Here is a 22,956-nt window from a genome sequence, read left to right on the forward strand (position 1 = left end):
CTGCAAGAAGGGGTGCAAAACAGCGCTCAGGGCTTTTTCCTCCCAGCTTGGTTTCAGCCGGGGGCCGGAGGAGCGGACGCGGAAGAGGGGCTCCAACTGGGTAGGGCCGGGACCTCGCACCCCACGGTGGTCGCCGCGGGAGATTGGGGGGAGGGGAGGAGTGGCCGCGCGGGCACGGCCCTCCCTGGGGGCGGGGCTCTAGCTGTGCCCCGCCCCCGCGCCCTCCCTCTCCCTCCCCCTCCCCCACGTCCTTTTCCACCCGCCCCCGCAGTAGGAAAGGGAGAGGGAGGGGGAAAAGGAAAGTGCTGTTCTGTGGAAAGGGGCGGAAGGAGGGGGAGAAAAAAAAGAAAAGGGAACAGAAACATGGCCGTCAGCTGTCGGAGCGGTGGTGCAGCGGGCAGCTCCTAGGCGACCCGCCGCCTGCACCGCGGGACTCGAGAGAGCAGAGGCGCCCGCGCGAGCTCGCGCTCCGGCCGTTATCGCTGCATGCGGCGCCCCTCGAGACCGAGCCCGTGAGGCGGCGCAGGCGCAGATCGGGCCGTGGCGGCGGCGGCGGCGGCGGCGGCAGCCGCGGGAGCAAGTCCCCCGCCCGGCTGTGCCGAGGGCGCGCAGGCCGCGAAGCCGGCGCTTTCATGCCCCAGGAAGGGGCTGTGTCCGGGTGGCACTGAAGGTGGAGCAGGCGGCAGGTGAGTCTGCGGTGGAGGGCCTTTCGCGGAGGAACCCAGCGCCGCGCCTCCGCCGGGCCCGCGCTCCTTGGCTGCGAGGGCGCGGGGCAGGTAGCAACTCGGAGGGCTGAGTTCGGATGGGTCGCCTACGGGGGGTCGCCAAGGAGGCGGAAAGTGGCCGCGGCTGGCGTTCCCGGCCTAGTTTCTCCGCGGTTTCCGGGGGCGGGGAGTCCCCAGAGCCTGCGGGGAGTGATGATCGGGGAGAGGCCGCGCCGGGACAGGCCTCCCCGCGCCGCCCGCCCTCGCTGCTGAGAACCACTTGCCAGGACGCGCGAGAGGGTCTGGGCCCTGGGGACCTCCTGGGCGACTGCCGTGTGGGAGGGGGTTGGGCGGGGAGGGGGCGGGGATTGGGTTAGAGTGGGTGGAGAGCGAGGGCTGGGGTCTGGCGAGTAGGGTCCAGAGACCGCGAAGCGGGGAGATCTGGGGGCCCGGGCAGGTGTCGCAGGTGACTTGAGGGCATGTCCTCCTCTGCCTTACCGTGGCTGATCCTCAGGGCTTCCTTGTGGGGGATGACTTTTCGGAAGGCTGGTTTCATTAAACTCCGAGTGACTAAACACAAATAAAACCAACTAATGAGCCTCTATGCTGGCTTGTGTAGAGGGCTGTAACTTTTCTGCACTGAGGATGCTGTCCTTTTTTTCTTTTGCTGCTACATGGACCTTTTTCCCTTCCGTCGCATCAGAACAAATAAGGAATGACTCAATTTTTTACAGAGTGCCCTCGTCCCATCCCTTTATGTGTTTGCTTCACACGGGAAAATTTAGGCCAGTTACCGAAGTTACTTGTGCAAGTGTGAGGGTTAAGTGTCATCTCTAGTAACGAACGAACCCTCCGCTGTCTGTGTGTTTTTGCCTGAGATTGTCAAGCATTGTTATCTGGGAACTGGATTTACGGAGACTGCTTAATCGCGTGCAGACTCGTTTAAGTCTTTCCCCCTAGACCCCAATTTGCGGTAGGAGTGGATCTTCCCTTCCGGTCTTCCGGTTTAGAAGGTGAAGGGTATGGGAAGGCAGGGAAGAATATTAGCGCTAAGGCGCCAAGTTTTTAATGAATACTTGATTTGAGGTGAGCGTGTATATTAAGCTATCCGAAATGAAGGGCACAGTTTATGATGTTCTGTGTACATGTAAGAGCAAGATCGGTATCAAAAGGAAAACTTCTCTATGAACGTCAAAGAATGCTTCTCAGTTCTTGTTCAGTTTTAACCACTAAAAACAAAAACAAAAACAAAAAACCCTTATATTTTATTTTCTGCCTTGTTCTTTGTATTACTGTTAAAAAGTTGGTAAACTCTTGCTGTGAAACTGGGATCTCAGAAATGAATTTAGGTATGTATTCGTGAGGGTGATTTGCCTCATAGAGTAGGCTTGATTTGACTCATTTTCCTCCTAATGGCAAGCTCAGTCCACACTTTGTGGCCATTTTGCAAAATAGTTGATCTTTTGTATTACCGATTTTAGTGAACCGGTCATGTTGCTAGTTGACTTTGGCCATACATATTGCCTCACGTAGTGCACTACTATTTTAGACTTGTTAATTTGGATAATAGAGAAGCAATGATGTTAGAAATGTTGAAGTTGTATATTGGAGTAATTTACTCTTGTATAATTTGTAAATGAATGCATCCTGTTGTTAAGAGTAATCATAGTATTTTGTAGTATAAACTTGAGTTTTCAGCTAAAGAAATTGGCAGTAGAGCTGGTGTGTGGAGGCTGTTCTTAAGCAAATGTTTTAAATTATAAGGAACTTGCAGTGGTGTGTAGGCTGTGACAGTTCATGGTGCCACACTTGGAAGGTTATTTGGTTGAGGTGCTCTCTCTAATAAAGAAACATGTTAAGTATCTTCAGTAAAAGCTAATTTGTAGCTATGCACAGGGAATTTTGCATGATAAAGATACATAAAGGAGGGACCTTTGCTCTTTATATATCTTCCATTTAGGACCAAAACATGTCATATTTTCTTTGGAGTTTGCTGCCAAGACAGTTACTGATTTTGCATTGGCTTTGCTGCTAAGTTTGAACGTTAGTCTTATGCTTGCAACTTAAGTACAGGTTGTAAAGAAAAAGAAAGCTGCTGAGTCAGAGGCAGGTTGTCTCATTTGGTCTTTCTGATTTGCAGAAGGGAATTTCTGTTAGCATTTCAATTTCCAATATAATATGCATGCTGAAACTTAGAGAGTAATGGCAAATAAGCTTCCCTAATACGAGAATTAAAATTTTATCTTATGTCAGCTACTGCCTAGAGTTCTACTTCTCTTTCAAACTGTCAGTTTGACAGGCTTGTAGTAAATGGGATGCCTTGTTGGGATTGATTACTTTGTAAGGCTTAAAAGTTCGGAAAAGTTGTACCTGATACAGCTGGTGTAAAGGTATAGGGTTAGCATCAGATTGTAGGAAATTCCAAAATCAGATACATTTACTATTTGAAATTTAAAACTATTTTTGGAGAAGAAATTAGGTAGTTTATAAACTTTAAATTTTTTTTCTACTTATGTCAGTACATAATAGATATAAGTAAGTGTAGTAGAGCTTAATGTGCTACTTGAAAACTTTTTACTGGAGGGCACCTGGGTGGCTCAGATGTTTAGGCGTCTGCCTTCGGCTCAAGTTATAATCTCCAGGTCCTGGGTTGGAGTTCGGCATTGGGCTCCCTGCTCACTGGGAATCCTGCTTCTGCCTCTCCTCAACCTCTCTCCGTCCTCTCTCTGTCTCTGTCTCTCAAATGAATAAATAAAATCTTAAAATAAACAAAACAAAACTTTTTATTGGAAGAGAATATAACATGATTAAAGGAAATTCAAAAGGAAAAAAGTTTCTCACCTATCTTACAGTTTTCTGTATTTTTATTCTACTTGTATTATATACTAATTAGTATAATGTACTAATCCTATCCATGCTTGTATGTAATTCTGTAGTTAATAATCATACAATTGTCTTCTTTTATTTTTAAAGACTACTTATTTGAGATAGAGCACGTGTATGAGCAGGGAGGCGGGGCAGGGGAAGAGGGTGAGGGAGAAGCAGACTCCCTGCTGAGCAGGAAACCAGAGATTCAAGACTCAGGTCTGGATTGATTGATTGATTGATTATTTATTTATTTATTTATTTATTTTTGTGTCTGTATGTATTTACTAATCTGACAGAGATAGCACAAGTAGAGAGAGGGAGAAGCAGGCTGTCCACTGAGCGGGGAGCCCAATGTGGGGCTTGATCCCAGAACCCTGGGATCATGACCTGAGCTGAAGGAAGTCACCTAACCAACTGAGCCACCCAGGCACCCCTATAACTGTGTTTTTTAAAAAGAGGATTTATTTTAGAGGGAGAGAACATGTGCATGTGGAGGGCAGAGGGAGAGAATCTCAAGCAGACTCCCTCCAGAGCCCATTGTCTAGGTGCTTTATCTCAGGACCTGGAGATCATGCCCTGAGCTGAAATCCAGAGCCTGCCCCTTAACTGACTGAGTCATTTAAGCACCCATATAATTGTGTTTTTAAACATAACATGTTTCCTTGGTGCTGCATATTACTGTTATTTTATGGCTTTGTAACAGTCCAAAGTTTCACTGTTTCATAGTGGATTTAACTATTTCTTTGTCTTTTAACATTTTAGTAGTTCCACTTTATTACTCCTAAAATGATGTGATAATGAAATCATTTTGCTAATATGATGGTCCAAACCAAATTACTTTTTTTTTTTTTTAATTTATTTATTTGACAGACAGAGATCACAAGTAGGCAGAGAGGCAGGCAGAGAGGCAGGCAGAGAGAGAGGAGGAAGCAGGCTCCCTGCTGAGCAGAGAGCCCCATGCGGGGCTCCATCCCAGGACCCTGGGATCATGACCTGAGCCGAAGGCAGAGGCTTTAACCCACTGAGCCACCCAGGCGCCCCCCAAATTACTTTTTAAACTTGAAAAATTAAACATTCTTTGAACTGTTTCATTTGCAGTGGATTATTAGGGCTCCTATAATATTTAATTAAGAACAGAATAAAGAATAAAAACTGAAGATATGCCTGTATGACTTGAATTCATTGAGTAGGTATCATAATATAAATTCATAACTGTCCCTGTTACCAACTTGCTACATGTTTCTATGTTTATTAATTTTACTTTTAAAATATAATCGGTGATACTAGAGGGTACTATGCTAAGTGAAATACGTTAAAGATAATTATCTTATGATCTTGCTGATATGTGCAATTTAAGAAACAAGGCAGAGGATCATGGAGGAAGAGAGGAAAAAATGAAATGGGATTGGGGGCCTGGGTGGCTCAGTGGGTTAAGCCTCTGCCTTCGGCTCAGGTCGTAATCTCAGGGTCCTGGGATCGAGCCCCACATCGGGCTCTCTGCTAGGCAGGGAGCCTGCTTCCCCCTCTCTCTCTGCCTGCCTCTCCACCTACTTGTGACCTCTCTCTGCCAAATAAATAAAATCCTTTAAATAAAAAAAAAAAAAAAGAAATGGGATGAAACCAGAGAGGGAAATAAACCATAAGAGACTCAATCTCAGGAATCAAACTGAGGGTTGCTGGAAGGGAGGGATTGGGAGGGATGATGGCGTGGCTAGGTGATGGACATTGGGAGGGTATGTGCTATGGTGAGTGCTGTGAATTGTGTAAGACTTAACAAATTACAGACTTGTGCCCCTGAAACAAATAATACATTATATGTTAATAAAAAATATAATAAGTAATATTCTTATAGGAGTATTCATTCTTATAAATATTCTTATAGGAATTTTTTTTTAAGATTATTTATTTATTTATTTGACAGACAGAGATCACAAGCAGGCAGAGAGGCAGGCAGAGAGATAGGAGGAAGCAGGCTCCCTGCTGAGCAGAGAGCCCAATGTTGGGCTCGATCCCAGGGCACTGGGATCATGACCTGAGCCGAAGGCAGAAGCTTTAACCCACTGAGCCACCCAGGCACCCCTCTTATAGCAATTCTTAATTCTTAAAGTAATAGTGTGGGGCATAAATGTTTCTCAGTGTAACTTACTTCAGCCAGACCTAATATTTACAAATCTAGATTTATATGCTCTTTAGACTTATAGAAGAGTAATTTTATAGGATTTTAAAAGTCTTTTAAATATTTTAAAGGATTCCTTGAATCTGGTTTTTTATTGTGTATATGCAGTTTATATGTCTTAATTTTGGGAAGCTTAGATCCTAAAAGCATAAATGTTATAAGTCTCTTTAATTATGGAAAAAAGAATGTATTAAATAGGTACTGTGCTATTGGCTGGGATAAAAAATTGAATAACATACAGTCTGAATATTAAAGTCTAGTAGGATAAACAGTTTTATAAATATGCATCACAACTACAACTTGACAAATCTAGAATAGAGGAAACTTCTCTACAGGAGCTGAGGGAAGTCCCTAACTATTTTTGGTGTGGATTAGAGGTGGTGAATTTACATAGAAGGAGGCATTTGATTTAAAACTCAAAAGAATGATATGAAAAGGTACAAAGTAATGAAAACGGTGAATTTAATTAAAATGAGAGTAATGTGTAGGTGCACAGGTAGTGTTGTAGGGAAGTATGAACTAAGCTGGAGGGGAAAGCAGGGCTATGTCTTGAAGGGTCTTAAAAGTCAAATAAGAAATTAAGACCATACACTGGGGGGAACGGGAAACCATACAGTTGTTTAAGGTTGTAAATATCTTTGGCTCAGTTGTGAAGAATAGATATGGGAGAGCAGCTTGAGTGAGGCTGAAGGTTCATCAGAAGATCTTGAAGGCGTTCAGGTGAGAATTGAGAACAACAGTGGTAGGGATGGAAAAAAATGAATAGACTTGAGAACTATTATGTGATACAAACATTTTTCTCTGGCTCAAAAGCTTTGCCTTTATTCTTATCTTCTTGTCCAGTATGCACCTGTCACACCAGCCAACTTTCAGATTCTTTCTCTTGGAGTCCTTGCATATACTGTTCCATTTACATGTTAGTTTTTCTGAGCTGGCTTTCCTGATCATACTATCTAGTTAGGGAGATCAGTTCCTATCAGGCCACCTAGTTATTTTATTCTGTAGAATTTATTTGCTTTCCTTCCTTCTTTCAGATTTGTTTCCCTTACCAGTTTGGAGGTTATATGCGATCTGGCTCCTTTTTGTTTTTTTAAGTGTGGGTCTGTTTCTGGTCTCTCTCTTTCTGTTCCATTGGTCTGTATTCTTATACGAGTACTATATTGTTGTAGTTACTATTTGTATATAGCAAAGCTTACAATAAGGTATTATATGGCCTTCAATATTGTCTTTTTTCAACATTGCTTTGGTTATTTTATTTTTTTTTATTTTTTATTTTTTAAAGATTTTATTTATTTATTTGACAGACAGAGATCACAAGTAGGCAGAGAGGCAGGCAGAGAGAGAGAAAGAGAAGCAGGCTCCCCGCCAAGCAGAGCGCCCGATGCGGGACTCGATCCCAGGACCCCGAGACCACGACCCGAGCTGAAGGCAGAGGCTTAATCCACTGAGCCACCCAGGCACCCTGCTTTGGTTATTTTAGATCTTCAGCATTTTTGTATAAACTGCAGACAGTGCTTGTCAGTTTTTACAAAAACCCTGATGAGGACAGTTGACATCTTTGAGTCTTCTGATACTTTAACATGGCATATCGCTCTATTTACTCAGGTCTCTTTAGTTTTTTTTGGTAGCACTTTTGTAATACTTCTTTTGTGGATCTCATATATATTTTGTTCAATTTATCCTTTAGTAGTTCATGTTTTTTGATGCTTTTGGTTGTCAGTGATACTGTATTTTAAATTTCTTTTCCCCAGTTTTTTGTCGATAGTGTAAAAAATACAGTTGATTCCCTTGCATATCCTGTTTTGTATTCTGTTATCTTACTAAATTCACTTTTTTAAAAAAATTCACTTTTTATGTCTAATAGTTTTTATGTAGATTCCTTAGGATTTTCTTTTTATTTATTTATTTAAAGATTTTATTTATTTATTTGACAGAGACAGAGCTAGAGAGGGAACACAAGCAGGGGGAGTGGGGGGAGGGAGAAGAAGGCTTCCCGCTGAGTAGAGAGAGGACACTGGGATCATGATCTGAGCTGAAGGCAGAGGCTTAAGGACTGAGCCACCCAGGCACCCCTCCTTAGGATTTTCTTAATATACAGTCATGTCTTCAGAGAAAGCCATTTTTGCTTCTTCATTTCTGACTGTGCCTTTTTTTTATGACTAGCTAGATTAGTGCTGTTCCCTAGAAATATAACGTAATTTTAAATTCTTAGTAGCCCCACCATAAGAGGCAACAGTAAGTCATTAAATGTAATATATTTTTTACTCTGCTCCCTCCAACATATTATGCCCATATGTAGTGGTTTCCCCAGTGCTGCCATTATAAATTACCACAAACCATGTGGTCTAACACAATAAATTAATCTCGGTTCTAGAAACTGAAGGTTTGAAATCAAGGAGTTGGCAGTGACTTGCTCCCTCCAAATGCTCTAGGAAAGATTCCTTCCTTGCCTCTTCTTATTTCTGGTAGTTGCTGGCAATCCTTAGATATAGGGCTATTTAGATTTTCTGTTTCTTTTTGTGTCAGTTTTGGTAATTTGTGTCTTAAAAATTTTGTCCATTTCAGATAAGTTGAATTTATTGGAATGAAAGTGTTTATAATATTCCCTTGTTACTTACCAATATACCTTCTTTCATTCCTCATTCCTCATGAATATACCTTCTTTCATTCCTCATATTGGTAATTTCACCTCTTTTTTCTTGATTTAGAGGTATTAGTTTCTATTACTATTGCTTGTCCATTTTCAATTTTATTGATTTCTGCTCTTTTAATTTTTTTTGTCTACTTTTCATTTAATTTGCCTTTCTTTTTCTAGCTGCTGCTTTTTTTTTTTTTTTAAAGATTTTATTTATTTGACAGAGAGAGACAGTAAGAGGGAACACAAGTAGGGGGAGTGAGAGATGGAGAAGCAGGCTTCCTGCTGAGCAGGGAGCCTGAAGCAGGGCTCAATCCCAGGACCCTGGGATCATGACCTGAGCTGAAGGCAGATGCTTAACAACTGAGCCACCCAGGTGCCCCCTTTTTCTATCTTCTATAGGTGAACTCTTAGATCACTGATTTAAAAAACTTCCTCTTTTCTAATATACTTGATTAAAGCTATAAATTTTCTTCTAAACATTACTTTAGCTGCATTCCACAAGTTAATTTCTGTTATTTTCATTCAGCTCAGAATATTTTCTAATTTCTCTTGTGATTTTTTTTTCTTTGATGGATTATTTGGATGAGTTTTGTTTAATTTCTAAATACTTGTGGAATTTTATAAGATGTCTTCCTGTTAGTGATTTCACATTTAATTCAGTTGTGGTCAGAGAACATGTTGTGTATGATTTGTATTCTTTTAAATATATCGAGACTTTATTTATGGGCCAAAATCTTGTTTTTTTCTATGTGCGCTTGAAAAGAATATGTATTTTGCTGTTTTTAGGTGGAGTATTCTATAAATATCAATTATATCAAGTTGATAGTGTTCTTCAAATTTTATGTATCCTTACTGATTTTCTGTATACTTGTTCTGTGAATTACTAAGTGAGGAGTGTTGGACTTGTGGATTTGTTTATTTCCCCTTTCAATTCTGTCAGTTTGCATATGAAAAGATGCTCACCATGACTCATAATAAGGAAAATACAAATCAAAACTACAATCAGATACCACCTCACATCTGTCGGAATGGCTAAAATTAACACAAGAAACAACAGATGTCAGCAAGGATGCAGAGAAAGGGAACTCCTCTTACTCTGTTGGTGGGAGTGCAAAATGTGCGGCCACTCTGGAAAACAGTATAGAGGTTCCTCAAAAAGTTAAAAATAGAGCTACCATACAACCCAGGAACTGCACTACTGGGTGTTTATTCAGAGGATACAAGAATAGTGATTTGAAGGTGCACATGCATCCTGATGTTTATAGCAGCATTATCAATAATAGCCAAATTACGGAAAGAACCCAAATGTCCATTGATGAATGGGTAAAGAAGAGGTAGTGTGTGTGTGTGTGTGTGTGTGTGTGTGTGTTTGTATGTGCATGTATGCATCCATATACATACATAAAATGAAATATTTGGAATATTACTCAGCCATCAAAAAGAATGAAATCTTGCCATTTGCAATGAAATGGATGGAGCTAGAGAGTATATGATAAGAGAAATAAGTCAGTCAGGGAAAGGCAAATACTATGTGATTTCACTTATGTGGGATTTAAGAAACGAAACAGATAAACATTGGGGAAAGGGAAAATAAGGAGAGGAAGAGGCAAACCATAGGAGACTCTTACTATAGGAAACAAACTGAAGGGGAGATGGGCAGAAGGATGGGCTAGTAGGTAATAGGTATTAAGGAGGGTGCTTGCTAAGATGAACACTGGGTATTATTTGTAAGTGATGAATCACTAAATTCTGCTCCTGAAACTAATAATACGCTATATTTTAAGTAACTGAAATGTAAATAAAACCTTAAGATATTAACGCCCCCCCAAATCCCCTGATCTATCAGTTTGTGCTCCATGTACTTTGATGGTCTTGTTAGATGTATACACTTTCAGAATAGTTAGGCTTGATGAATGAACTTTATTATGAGATGTTTCTGGGTTTTTTTTTTGTTTTTTTTTTTTAAATTTTTTTTTTTTTTAGATTTTATTTATTTGACAGAGAGATCACAAGTAGGCAGAGAGGCAGGCAGAGAGAGAGAGAGGAAGGGAAGCAGGCTTCCTGCTGAGCAGAGAGCCCGATGCGGGGCTCGATCCCAGGATGCCGGGATCATGACCTGAGGTGAAGGCAGAGGCTTAACTGACTGAGCCACCCAGGCGCCCCGAGATGTTTCTGTTTATCCCTGTTCTGAAGTCCTTCTTGGCCTGTTGTTTTGTCTGTTTGCTTTTTTAAAAGATTTTATTTATTTATTTAAAAGATTTTATTTTTTTATTTGACAGACAGAGATCACAAGTAGACAGAGAGGCAGGCAGAGAGAGGAAGGGAAGCAGGCTCCCTGCTGAGCAGAGAGCCCGATGCGGGGCTTGATCCCAGGACCCTGGGATCATGACCTGAGCCGAAGGCAGAGGCTTTAACCCACTGAGCCACCCAGATGCCCCTGTCTGTTGTTAATATGGACACTCAGAGATCGCCTGCTTGGTGGAGTCAGTTGAGCAACCTGCTCTTGATCTCTGCTCAGGTTGTGATTTTGGATCATGAGATCGAGCCCTACATCAGGCTCTATGCTCTATGTGGAGTCCGTTTGAGATTTTCTCTCCCTCTTGCTTTGCCCCTCGTGCTTGTGCTCTCCCACCTCTTCAAATAAATAAATAAATAAATAAATCTTTTAAAAAAAAATATGGCCACTCACACTTTTTTACATGTTAAATGTTTTTGTATATGTTTACTTTTTTAGAAAGTAGACTTTATTTATTTTTTTAAAAAGATTTTTAATTTGAGAGAGAGCATGAACGAACATGAACAGGGGGAAGGAGCAGAGAGAGAGGGAAAAACAGACTCCCTACTGAGCAGGGAGCCCAATGCGGGGCTCCATTCCAGGACCTGGGATAATGACCTGAGCAGAAGGCAGATACTTAACCAGTTGAGCCACCCAGGCACCGCTAGACTTTATTTTTTAGAAATATTTTTTAGATTTACAGAAAAGTTGAGAAGGTGGTACAGAGAGTTCTCTATACCTAGGCCCAGTTTCTCCTATTACTAAAATCTTACCGATTAGTATGGTACATTTATTATAATTAATGAACTAATGTTAATACCTTATTATGAAATCCAGACACACCATTAACATTGAGTTGTCATGTTTCCTTAAGCTACTTTTGGGTATAACATTTTCTTAGACATTCCTTGTTCTTCATGACCATGACAGTTTAGAGAAGTACTGGTCAGGCATTTTTAGGATGTTCCTCTAGTGGAATTTCTCTGATGTTTTTCTTAGGATTAGAGAGGAGTTATGGGTTTTTGTGAGGAAGGTAGGTCACAGAGGCCAAGTCCCATTTCCGTCGCATATTAAGGATGCCTACTATCAACATGGTTTATGATTTTGATGTTGATCTTGATTACCTGGCCAAAGTAGCATTTGTCATGTTTGTCTGCTGTAAAATTAGTTCCCTCTTATCCCTTTCCATTCTGCTCTTTGGAAGGAAGTCACTAAATACATTTTACACATAAGGATTAGGGAGTAACATTCCTTGAGAGCAGAGTATCTGCATAAGTTATTTGAAATTCTTTTGCATGGGAGATTTGCCTGTTTTCCTTAATGTGTTACTTTATATTCATGTTATTAATTTATATCAGTATGGACTTAATGGATATTTATTTTGTACTTTGGGTTATAATGCAGTACTACTTTATTTACTTTATATGCTCAAATTGTTCTAGGTATTGTTTTTGGCGATTGGGAGCTCCTTCAGTTGGCTCCTGTGCTCCTTTGACATATACTCTCAGTGTGGGTTTATACTCTCGGTGTTTATTTTTGGAGCACTTACTTTCTGGCACTAAAAAGTGCTCCAGGCTCATTTTGTATATTTTCTGTTCCAGTCCTAGAATTGGCCACTTCTTCAAGATGTATTGGTTATTTTGATTGGAGAAGAGTGTTATAAACCAAGATCTTGGGGTGCTAGGTGTGCTGATTGCTATTGGGGTGTCACTGCTTCTAGGCCTTCTCAGCTGATTGAGCAAGGAAATATACTTTGTGTATATTAACCCATTCTATACCTATATTTATAAGTCTTTCTCTATGTCACATCTGTATTTATATTAAGCTAAATATGAGTTGTTGTTTTTTTTTTTAAAGACTTTATTTATTTGACAGAGAGAGACACAGCGAGAGAGGGAACACAAGCAGGAGGAGTGGGAGAGGGAGGAGCAGGCTTCCCACCGGGCAGGGAGCCCGATGTGGGGCTTGATCCCAGATCTGAGCTGAAGGCAGATTTAATGACTGAGCCACCCAGGCGCCCCTAAATATGAGTTTACACTGAGTCTCTAATCCATTACTAATGGATCATCATAGTTTCTTCCCCTTATTTGTCTGTAGATTCCAGCTTTGACAGTGAGAAACCTGGCTCCACTGTGCATCATCTATTTATCTAATTGTTCAGTTCCAGTACACATTTATAGCAGTATCAGAATCATTAACTCCTACTCCTGTGGGAAACAAGTTTATCAACTAGAGTGCCTTTTGGCAGTTCCTTTTTCCTTTAGTTGTTTTTTTTTTTTTTTCTCCCCTTTAGTTTTAAAGACTCCACTCTTTTTTTTCTTTTTCTTTTTTCTTTTTTTAAATTATTTTTATTGGGGCACCTGGGTGGCTCAGTGGGTTAAGCCTCTGCCTTCAGCTCAGGTCATGATCCCAGAGTCCTGGGATTGAGCCCCGCATGGGGCTCTCTGCTCCTCACGGAGCCTGCTTCCCCCCCCCCCCTCTCTGCCTGCCTCTCTGCCTACTTGTGATCTCTCTCTCTCTGTCTCTCTCTGTCAAATAAATAAATAAATAAAATCTTCAAAAAATTATTTTTATTAACATATCTACTCATTTTAAAAGTTAGTTTGGTCAGCATCTTTTTCTTCCAACAGCCTTCAGTGAGGTGGTTTTATACATTTGTAATACAGTTATATTCTCTTGACCTACTCCACATTGCTTCAGGGGATCCCCTGGCCTCCTGAATGGTTTTTAAGATTTTCGCATACATTAAAGCTCACACTCTGTGCTTTAAAGTTCTATGAATTTTGACAAATGTCATGTATCCACCATTACAGTGTCCTATTGAATAGTTTTACCTCTGTAAAATCCCCTGTACTTCAACTCTAAAATCATTTCTGCCTCACCTTAAACGTTTGGAAACTGCTGATCTCTTTTTACTATTTCTGTAGCTTTGCCTTTACTAGAATGTTACATAAATGGAATCATATAGCAATTAGTCTTTTCATATTAGCATCTTTCATTTTGCAGTGTGCATTTAAGGTTCCTTTAGGATTTTTTTTTTAAGATTTTATTTATTTAGTTGGGGGAGAGAGAGCATGAGAGGGTGAGAGGGTCAGAGGGAGAAGCAAACTCCCTGCTGAATTGGGAGCCTGATGTGGTACTCAGTCCTGGGACTTGGGGATCCTGAACTGAGCCGGAGGCAGTAGCTTAACCAACTGAGCCGCTCAGGTGCCCTGCCTTCACGTTTTTTATGGCTTGCTGGCTCATTGCTTTTTATCACTGAATCATCCATGTAGGAATGTGTAGCAGTTTGTTATCCACTCACCTGAATTTCATCTTCCTTGCCTCCAGTTTTTGGTAATTATGAATACAGCTGCTATAAACATTGCATGTAGGTTTTGCATAGACAGAAGTTTTCAGATGAATTTGGATAAATACCTGGGAACATGATTGGTGGATCATATAGTAAAAATATATGTAACTTTGTAAGAAACTGTCACACTGTCTTCTCGTGTCTGTTCCATCTCGTGTACCCATCGGCAATGAATTTCCTGTTCTAGATCCTCATCAGCATTCGGTATTGTCAAGTTTTCTTTTTTTAAATTTTAGCCATTCAAGTAGGTATGTATTGGTGTCTCTTCAATTTGGATTTCTCTAATGACGCTGAGCGTTTTTTCATACACACATTTGTTATGTGTAGTTTATCATCTTTGTTGAGGTGTGTGTTCAGATCTTTCCTCTATTTCTTTTTTGCTTATTGGGTTGTTTTCTTACCATTGAGTTTTCTGTATATTTAGTATACCTGTACTTTATCAGATACGTGTTTTGCAAGTATTTTCTCACACTCTGTAGTTTGTCTTTTCATTCTTTTCACAGTGTCTTTCATGGAACAGGAGTTTTTAATAGAGTCTGCCTTATTTTTTATTCCATGGGTTATGGTTCATCGCCAAACTCAAGATCATGTAGATTTTCTCCTATATTTTCTTCTGGTTCTTTATAGTGTTGCATTTTACATTTAGGTATATGATCCATTTAAAATTACTTTTTGTAGAAGGTGTAAGATCTCAATCTAATTTTTTTTTCTTTTTTTTGCTTATGGAGATACAATTTTCTACTACTTTTGGTTGAAAGACTACTTTCTCCATTGAATTGCCTTTGCGCTTTGTGAAAGGTCAGTCATCCTTTAACTTTTAACACACTTGTGTCTTTGTATTTAAAACATATTTCCTAGATGTTGACTCTTTTTTTTTTTTTTTAAAGATTTTATTTATTTATTTGACAGAGAGAGCTCACAAGTAGACAGAGAGGCAGGCAGAGAGAGAGAGGAGGGAAGCAGGCTCCCTGCTGAGCAGAGAGCCCGAAGCGGGGCTTGATCCCAGGACCCTGGGATCATGACCTGAGCCAAAAGCAGAGGCTTTAACCCACTGAGCCACCCAGGCGCCCCTAGATGTTGACTCTCTGTTTTTTGTTTTTGTTTTTTTTTAAATCTAGTCTAATAAGCTCTGTCTTTTAATAAGTCTTTAGACCACCTGAAATAAAAAAAAAAAATCAGGGCACCTGGGTGGCTCGTCATTAAGCATCTGCCTTTGGCTCAGGTGATGGTCCCAGGGTTCTGGGATCGAGTTCCGCATGGGGTTCCCTGCTCAGCAGGAAGCCTGCTTCCCTCTCCTACTTGTGTTCCCTCTCTCGATGTCTCTCTCTCTCTTTCTCTGTCAAGTAAATAAATAAAATCTTTAAAAAAATTAGTTTTGTTGAGATCTAACTTAAACATCATGAAATTCATCCATTAAAAGGGTACAATTCAGTGGTTCTTAGTATATTTACTGGGTTTTCTAGCCATCAGTGTAATCTCATTTAGAACATTTTCATCACCCCAGAAAGAAACCTTGTGTCCATTAGGAGTCACTGTCTTAACCCTGCTTCCCCACTCTAGCCCTAGGCAACCACTCATCCATTTTCTGTCCCTATAGATTTGCCTGTTCAGGACATTTCATATAAATGGAATCATACAGTAAGTGATCTTCTGCAGCTAGCTTTCATTTAGGATAAGGTTTTTGAGGTTCATTCATGTTGTATAAGTAATTCATTCCTTTTTTTTAAAAATTGTGTCAAAATTCATATAAAATTCACCATTTTAACAGGGGGGATGGGTAAAATAGATGAAGGGGAATGAGAGGTACAGGCTACCAGTCATGGAATGTATAAGTCATGGGGTGAAAGGTACAAAGCATAGGAATATAGTCAGTGGTATTATAATAGCATTGTATGGTGACAGGTAATTTATACACTTGTGGTGAGCATAAGCTAATGTATAGACTTGTGGAATCACCATGTTGTACATCCGAAAATAATGTAACATTGTGTGTCAACTATACTTCAATTAAAAAAAAGACAATAAAACTCACCATTTTAATAATTTAAAAATGCACAGTTCTGTGGCGTTTAGTACATTCACAGTGTTATACAGCTGTCAGCCACTATCTAGTCTAGAATGTTTTCATCACCCCAAAAGGAAACTCCTTTTCCTTTAAGCAGTCACTCTTCATGTCCTTGCCACTCCCCAGCCTTTGGCAACCACTAGTCTGCTTTTCTATGGATTTACTTAGTTTGGATATTTCCTATAGATGAAATTATGTGGTGTGTGACTTTTTTTTTTAATTGAGGTAAAATAGGTATAAAACATATTAGTTTCAGGTGTAGAACATAGTAATTTGATTTTTGTATACATTACAAAGAGTAGTCTAGGGCCACCTGGGTGGCTCAGTTGGTTGGGTGGCTTCCTTCAGCTTGGGTCATGGGATTGACCCCCATGTCAGACTCCCTGCTCAGTGGGGAGCCTGCTTCTCCCTCTCCCTCGATGCTCCCCTCTGCTTGTACTCTCTAGCTCAGGCTATCTCTCTCAAATAAATGAATAAAATCTTAAAAAACAAAACAAAACAAAACAAAGCATAGTCTAGTTATCATCTGTTACCATGTGCCAGTTGACCCTCTTCACCCATTTCACCCATTACGAATCCCCTTCCCGTCCGGTAACTACTGATCTTTTCTCTGTATCTGAGTTTTGTTTTGTTTGTTTTTTAGGTTACACATACAAGTAAAATCATATATAGCATCTGTCTTTCTTTGTCTGACTTACTTAGCATAATACCCTCAAGGTCCATCCATGTTGTCACAAATGCAAGATTTCCTTCTTTTTATGGCTGAGTAATATTTCAGTGCGTGTGTGTATGTGCACACACACAAGTCTTTAGCCATTCATCCAACAGTGGACACTTAAGTTGTTGCCGTACCTTGACTATTGTGAATAATGCTGCAGTGAACATAGGGGTGAATATATCTTTGTGAATTAGTGTTTTTGTTTCTTTGGATAAATATCCAGAAGTGAAATAGCTGGATCATATGATATTTGTGTTTTTTATTTTGAGGAACCTCCTTGCTGTATTCCGTAATGGCTACACCATTTGATAATCCCATTGTCAGTGGATGAGTGTTCTTTTTTCCACATCCTCTCCCAACACTTGTTTATTTTTGGTAATTGCCATTCTAACAGGTATAAGGTAATATCTCATTGTGGTTTTGATTTATGTTTCCCTGATTATTACTGATACAATATCATTAATAGCATAATACTTTCTAAGTTCATCTGTGTTAGAGCATGTATTAGTAGTACTTCATTCCTTTTATGGCTGAATAATTTAGTGCATGGAAAGACCACATTTTGTTTATTGATTCTGACTTGATATTTGGGTTGTTTCTGTGTTTTGGCTATTTTAAGTAGCACTGCTATGAATATTTGTATACAAGTTTTTATAGGGACATTTTTTTTTTCATTTGTTATGATAGTGGCTTAAATTTAGTGAAATTATCAATAAGGTTGGGTTGGAGTCCATTACCTTGCTATTTATTTTAATTTATTTTTCCTTGTTATTTAATTTTTCCTATCTGTTCTTTTTTTTTTTTTAAGATTTTATTTATTTATTTATTAGAGAGAGAGAGGGAGGGAGGGGACAGTGAGCATGAGAAGGCAGAGTGGCAGGCAGAAGCAGGCTTCAAACTGAACAGGGAGCCTGACATGGGGCTCTATCCCAGAATCCTGGGATCATGACCTCAGCCAAAGGCAGACTCTTAACCAGCTGAGCCACCCCTGAGGCACCCCTGGTCTATCTTTTTGGTTATATATTTTATATATATATATATATATATAAAATATATTTTAGTATTCTGTTTATCTCCACATTGTCGTCTTAGCTGTATGTCTTCTTTTTTCCATCCTTATAACTCACACAGTTTATCTTTAGATTTTTTTTTAAAGATTTTATTTATTTATTTGATAGACAGAGATCACAAGTAGGCAGAGAGGCAGGCAGAGAGAGAGGAGGAAGCAGGCTCCCTGAGGAGCAGAGAGCCTGATGTGGGACTTGATCCCAGGACCCTGGGATCATGACCTGAGCTGAAGGCAGAGGCTTAACCCACTAAGCCACTCAGGCACCCCAATTTATCTTCAGATAATATTGTACTATGTCATGTATAACCTAGGACTCTTTTTTAAAAAAAAATTTAATTTATTTGAGAAAGAGGGAGAGGATGTACAGGTGGAGGGGCATGGCAGAGGGAGAGGGGCAGGGAGCCTGATGCAGGGCTTGGTCCCAGGACTCCAAGATCACCACCTGAGCCATTCAGGTGCTCCAATAACCTAGGACTCTTAATTCAGTGCAACTGTATGCTCTTCCATTCTTCCTCATCATTAAAAATAGGATAATACTAGTTCTACTTAATTGGGTGGTTATGAGTGTAAAATGAGTTAATTTGTGTAAAATGCTTTGAACACAGCTCATGCTTTTATTTATATTGGGAATAATAGAAGATAGAATTTCAGAAATCCGCAGCTTGTTTCTTTTCCAGCCGCTTCAGCTAACTACTTTCCTGATCACACCCAAGACTATTGGTTCTCAATTCTGGATGTACATTACAGTTACTGAGCAGCTTAAAAATATTTATGGTACTATGCCACCTCGGGGTGCCTGGGTGGCTCAGTTGTTAAGTATCTGCCTTCGGCTCGGGTTGTGATCCAGGGTGCTGGGATTGGGCTCACATTGGGCTCCCTACTCTGCAGGAGTCTGCTTCTCCCTCTCCCGTTCCCCCTGCTTGTGCTGTTTCTTTCTCTCTCTGTCAAATAAATGAAATCTTTAAAAAAAAAATGCCACCCCAAATTCTTATTTTAATGGTTTGATATGTATTTTTTAAAGTGTTCCAGCAGGTTCCATTGTGCAGTTAGTGTGGGGAGTCATTACCCTAGATTTTAGCACCGTAATCTGTAACTGAAAGTATTTTAAGCATCTGACTTCCATCTCCTCTTTTGCCAGCTCACATACTCTGCTACCCTATTCTGATATTCTTTAGATTCCATTGAGATTCAGGCCATTAGCCACACCACTTTTTCACTGTGTCATTCCCCACGTATAGTAATTTCTTTCTTTACCCAGTTACATTGAATCAGTGAATAAAATTTTTAATGCCTAGGAGTGTTCTGTACCACGTTGTAGAATAAAGTTACTAATTCCCTTGTTCCTCTCTTTCACTGTAACTGACCCAAGGGGTGCCTGGGTGGCTCAGTTGGTCTTGATTTCAGCTCAGGTCATGATCTTGAGGTTGTGGGACCTGGCTTTTCATAGGCTCCACGCTCAGCATAGAGTCTGCAGTCTGCTTGGGATTCTCTCTCTCTCCCTCTCCCCTTTGCTGTTCTCCCTGCTCATGTGCTCTCTTTCTCTAAGATTTTATTTATTTATTTGAGAAAGAGAGCATGACTGGGGAGAGGGGCAGAGAGAGAGGGAGAAGCAGACTCCCGGCTGAGCAGGGAGCCTGACGGAGGGCTCCATCCCAGGACCTCAAGATCATGACCTGAGCCACCCAGGCACCTAATAAATACAATCTTTTAAGAAAAACTATAATTGAGGCAAAACTTCAGTTCTGATTACTTCATTACTTTGCCAACTCTACTACCTTGAACCTGAGCAGCTGAGTGTCACTGGAGGAAACAAACAAGAGTTCTGGGTCTCACTTTAAATTTATGGCCACAGGGGCGCCTGGGTGGCTCAGCGGGTTAAGCCTCTGCCTTCAGCCCAGGTCATGATCTCAGGGTCCTGGGATCCAGCCCTGCATCGGGCTCTCTGCTCAGCAGGGAGCCTGCTTCCCCCCTCTGTCTTTGCCTGCTGGTCTGTCTACTTGTGATCTCTTTCTGTCAAATAAATAAATAAAATCTTTTAAAAAATAATAATAAATTTATGGCCACAAATATAATTTGTGCCCCCAGCATTACCTACTCATTTGCTCTTCCACTTTGACTACTAAGAAGACCATTTAATCTCTTTTCTTTCCATACTCTTACTTTTGCAAAGAGGTCTTCCCTGATGCACTGTAAAAACAAGCCCTTGTGTAATCACTTTCTTTCCCTCTGTTTTGTTTTTCTTCATAGTACTTAACATTTTCTGAAATTATTTATTTGTAAGTTTATACTTGTGTACTGATTATTTCCCAACTATGATCGAGGTCCGTAAAGACAGGGCATTTGGTGTTTTCATCACTTTAATTCCCAGCATTTAGAACAATGTCTGAGGCCCTGTCATAGGTTATTAATAAACTAGCAGTGATTGATTAGCAAACATAAGAGCTCTTTCCTGTTAGCCACGAAACTATAAAATACTTATGAATAATCCACACAAGACCTGGATGAAAAAGATTGATACTTTGCTTAAAAGCTTTTTTTAAAAAAGACCTGAATAAAATGGAGAATCATACCATGCTTTTGAGTAGGGAACTTAATATTGTAAAGATGTTCATTTTCCATGAATAATAAACTGTATTTTGAGCAATTCTAAAAAGATCTCAGCCTCCCCGTCCCACCCTCCCAGCCTCCACTGAAGCTTAATAAGCTTGGATGAATAAGGCTGGAAAGTCTTTAAAAAAGGGGTGTGTGTGTGTGTGTGTGTGTGTGTGAGGAGGAGGTTTTCTCTCAGATCAGAAAATATTTAGAGCTATTATAATTAACTGTAGGTGATACCAGCTTGAAAATTGGCTAATGCAACAAAACAAAGGTTGGATTTTGTAGGATTATATATTGGCATATGAGAAAGATGAGAAAAGAATTTTTCAGTAAGTTAACCTTTCTGTGATAAGTAGAGGACACAGTTCTAAATTTTATTCTGTAGAGCATTTTTCTTTTATCTTTTTTTTAAGATTTAAATTCAATTAATTAATATAATATTTGTTTCAAGGGTACAGGTCTGTGATTCATAAGCCTTATATAATACCCAGTGCTCATTACAACACATACCTCCCCAGATGTCCAGTACCCACTCCCCTCCCCTCCAGCAACCCTCAGTTTGTTGCCTAAGATTAAGAGTTTCTTAGGGTTTGTCTCCCTCTCTGATTTCATCTTGTTTTATATTTTCCTCTTTTCCCCTATCATCCTCTGCCTTGTTTCTTAAATTCCACGTATCAGTGAGATGATACAGTTGTCTTTCTCTGATTGACTTAATTTCACTAAGCATAATACCCTCTAGTTCCATTCACGTTGTTGCAAATGGCAAGATTTCATTTTTTTGATGGCTGCATAATATTCGTGTGTGTGTGTGTGTGTGTGTGTGTGTGTGTGTATCCCAGCTTTATCCATTCATCCGTCAGTGGACATCTGGGCTCTTTGCATAGTTTGGCTATTGTGGACATTGTTCCTATAAACATTGGGTTCAGGTGCCTCTTTGGATCACTACCTTTTTATCTTTGGGGTAGGTACTCAGTAGTGCAATTGCTGGGTCCTAGGGTAGCTCTATTTTCAACTTTTTGAGGAACCTCCATGCTGTTTTCCAGAGTGGCTGCACCAACTTGCATTCCCACCAACAGTGGGGAGGGTTCCCCTTTCTCTGCATCCTCACCAACATCTGTCATTTCCTGACTTGTTAATTTTAGCCATTCTGACTGGTGTGAGGTGGTATCTCACTGTGGTTTTGATTTGTATTTTCCCGATGCTGAGTGACATTGAACACTTTTTCATGTGTCTCTTGGCCATCTGGAGGTCTTGGCAGAAATGTCTGTTCAAGTCCTCTGCGCATTTCTTGATTGGATTATTTGTCCTTTGGGTGTTGAGTTTGATCTTTATAGATTTTGGAGACTAGCCCTTTATCTGATAGGTCATTTGCAAATATCTTCTGGTGCTTGTCTTTTGGTTTTGTTGACCGTTTCCTTTGCTATGCAAAAGCTTTTTATCTTGATGAAGTCCCCCTTGCCTTTGGCGATGTTTCTAGGAAGAAGTTGCTGGGGCTGAGGTGGGAGAGGTTACTGCCTGTGTTCTCCTCAAGTATTTTGCTGGATCTCTGTCTCACATTTAGGTCTTTCATCCATTTTCAGACTGTTTTTGTGTATGGTGTAAGGAAATGGTCCAGTTTAATTCTTCTGCGTGTGGCTGTCCAATTTTTCCAAAACCATTTGTTGAAGAGACTGTCTTGTTTCCATTGGACATTCTTTCCTGCTTTGTCGAAGATTAATTGACCATAGAGTTGAGGGTCTATTTCTGGGCTCTCTGTTCTGCTCCAGTGATCTATGTGTCTGTTTTTGTGCCAGTACCATAACTGTCTTGATGATTATAGCTTTGTAATAGAGCTTGATGTGTAGAGCATTTTTTAAAGCAGTGATCCCCATTAGGTTTATTTGAGGTGTGTGGACCCTTTACTCTCTATAGTTAGGGATCTAGTTATCTAGACCTAGTCCTTAGGTCACCTTGTGTGTGTGTGTGTGTTTTTAAAGATTTTATTTGTTTATTTAACAGAGAGAGAGAGAGCGCGCGAGCGAGCGAGCGCGTGAGCCCGAGCCAGCGCACGAGAGCACCAGTAGGTAGAGCAGCAGGCCCAGGGAGAGGGAGAAGCAGGCTACCCACTGAGCAGAGAGCCTGATGTGGGGCTTAGCCCAGGACTCATGACTTCAGCCGAAGGCAGATGCTTAATGGACTGAGCTATCCAGGTGCGCCGCCACGCCACTTTGTGTTTTATTCCTAGACAGCTTTTTTTTTTTTTTTAAATACGCTCCATGCCTGAGTGTGGAGCCCAGTAAGGGGCTTGAACCCACAACCCTGATGATATCAAGACCTGAACTGAGATCAAAGTCAGATGCTTAACTAATTTAGCCACCCAGGTGCCCCAACAGTTTAATTTTTTGATCTGATAACATCTTTACCTCTCTTTCTTTCTTTTTTTAAAATCATGATTTTTCTTTTCCTTTTTTTTTTTTTTTTAAAGATTTTATTTATCTGACACACAGAGAGAGAGAT

The 22,956-nt window shown here is 40.3% G+C and overlaps 1 protein-coding gene across 1 annotated transcript in view; it reads left to right on the forward strand.

Annotated features, from left to right (window-relative positions):
- The first annotated feature begins 278 nt into the window (after positions 1 to 278).
- The window catches only part of DENND4C (DENN domain containing 4C), a 136,792-nt gene continuing 114,114 nt past the window's right edge, over positions 279 to 22,956 (forward strand). The window contains exon 1 of the mRNA XM_080819876.1: positions 279 to 686. The gene's annotated coding sequence lies outside the window, so the exon portion shown is untranslated. The remainder of the gene's footprint in view (positions 687 to 22,956) is intronic.

This window comes from Martes martes (genome assembly GCF_963455335.1).
Source record: "Martes martes genome assembly, chromosome: 12".
NCBI classification, from domain to species: Eukaryota; Metazoa; Chordata; class Mammalia; order Carnivora; family Mustelidae; genus Martes; species Martes martes.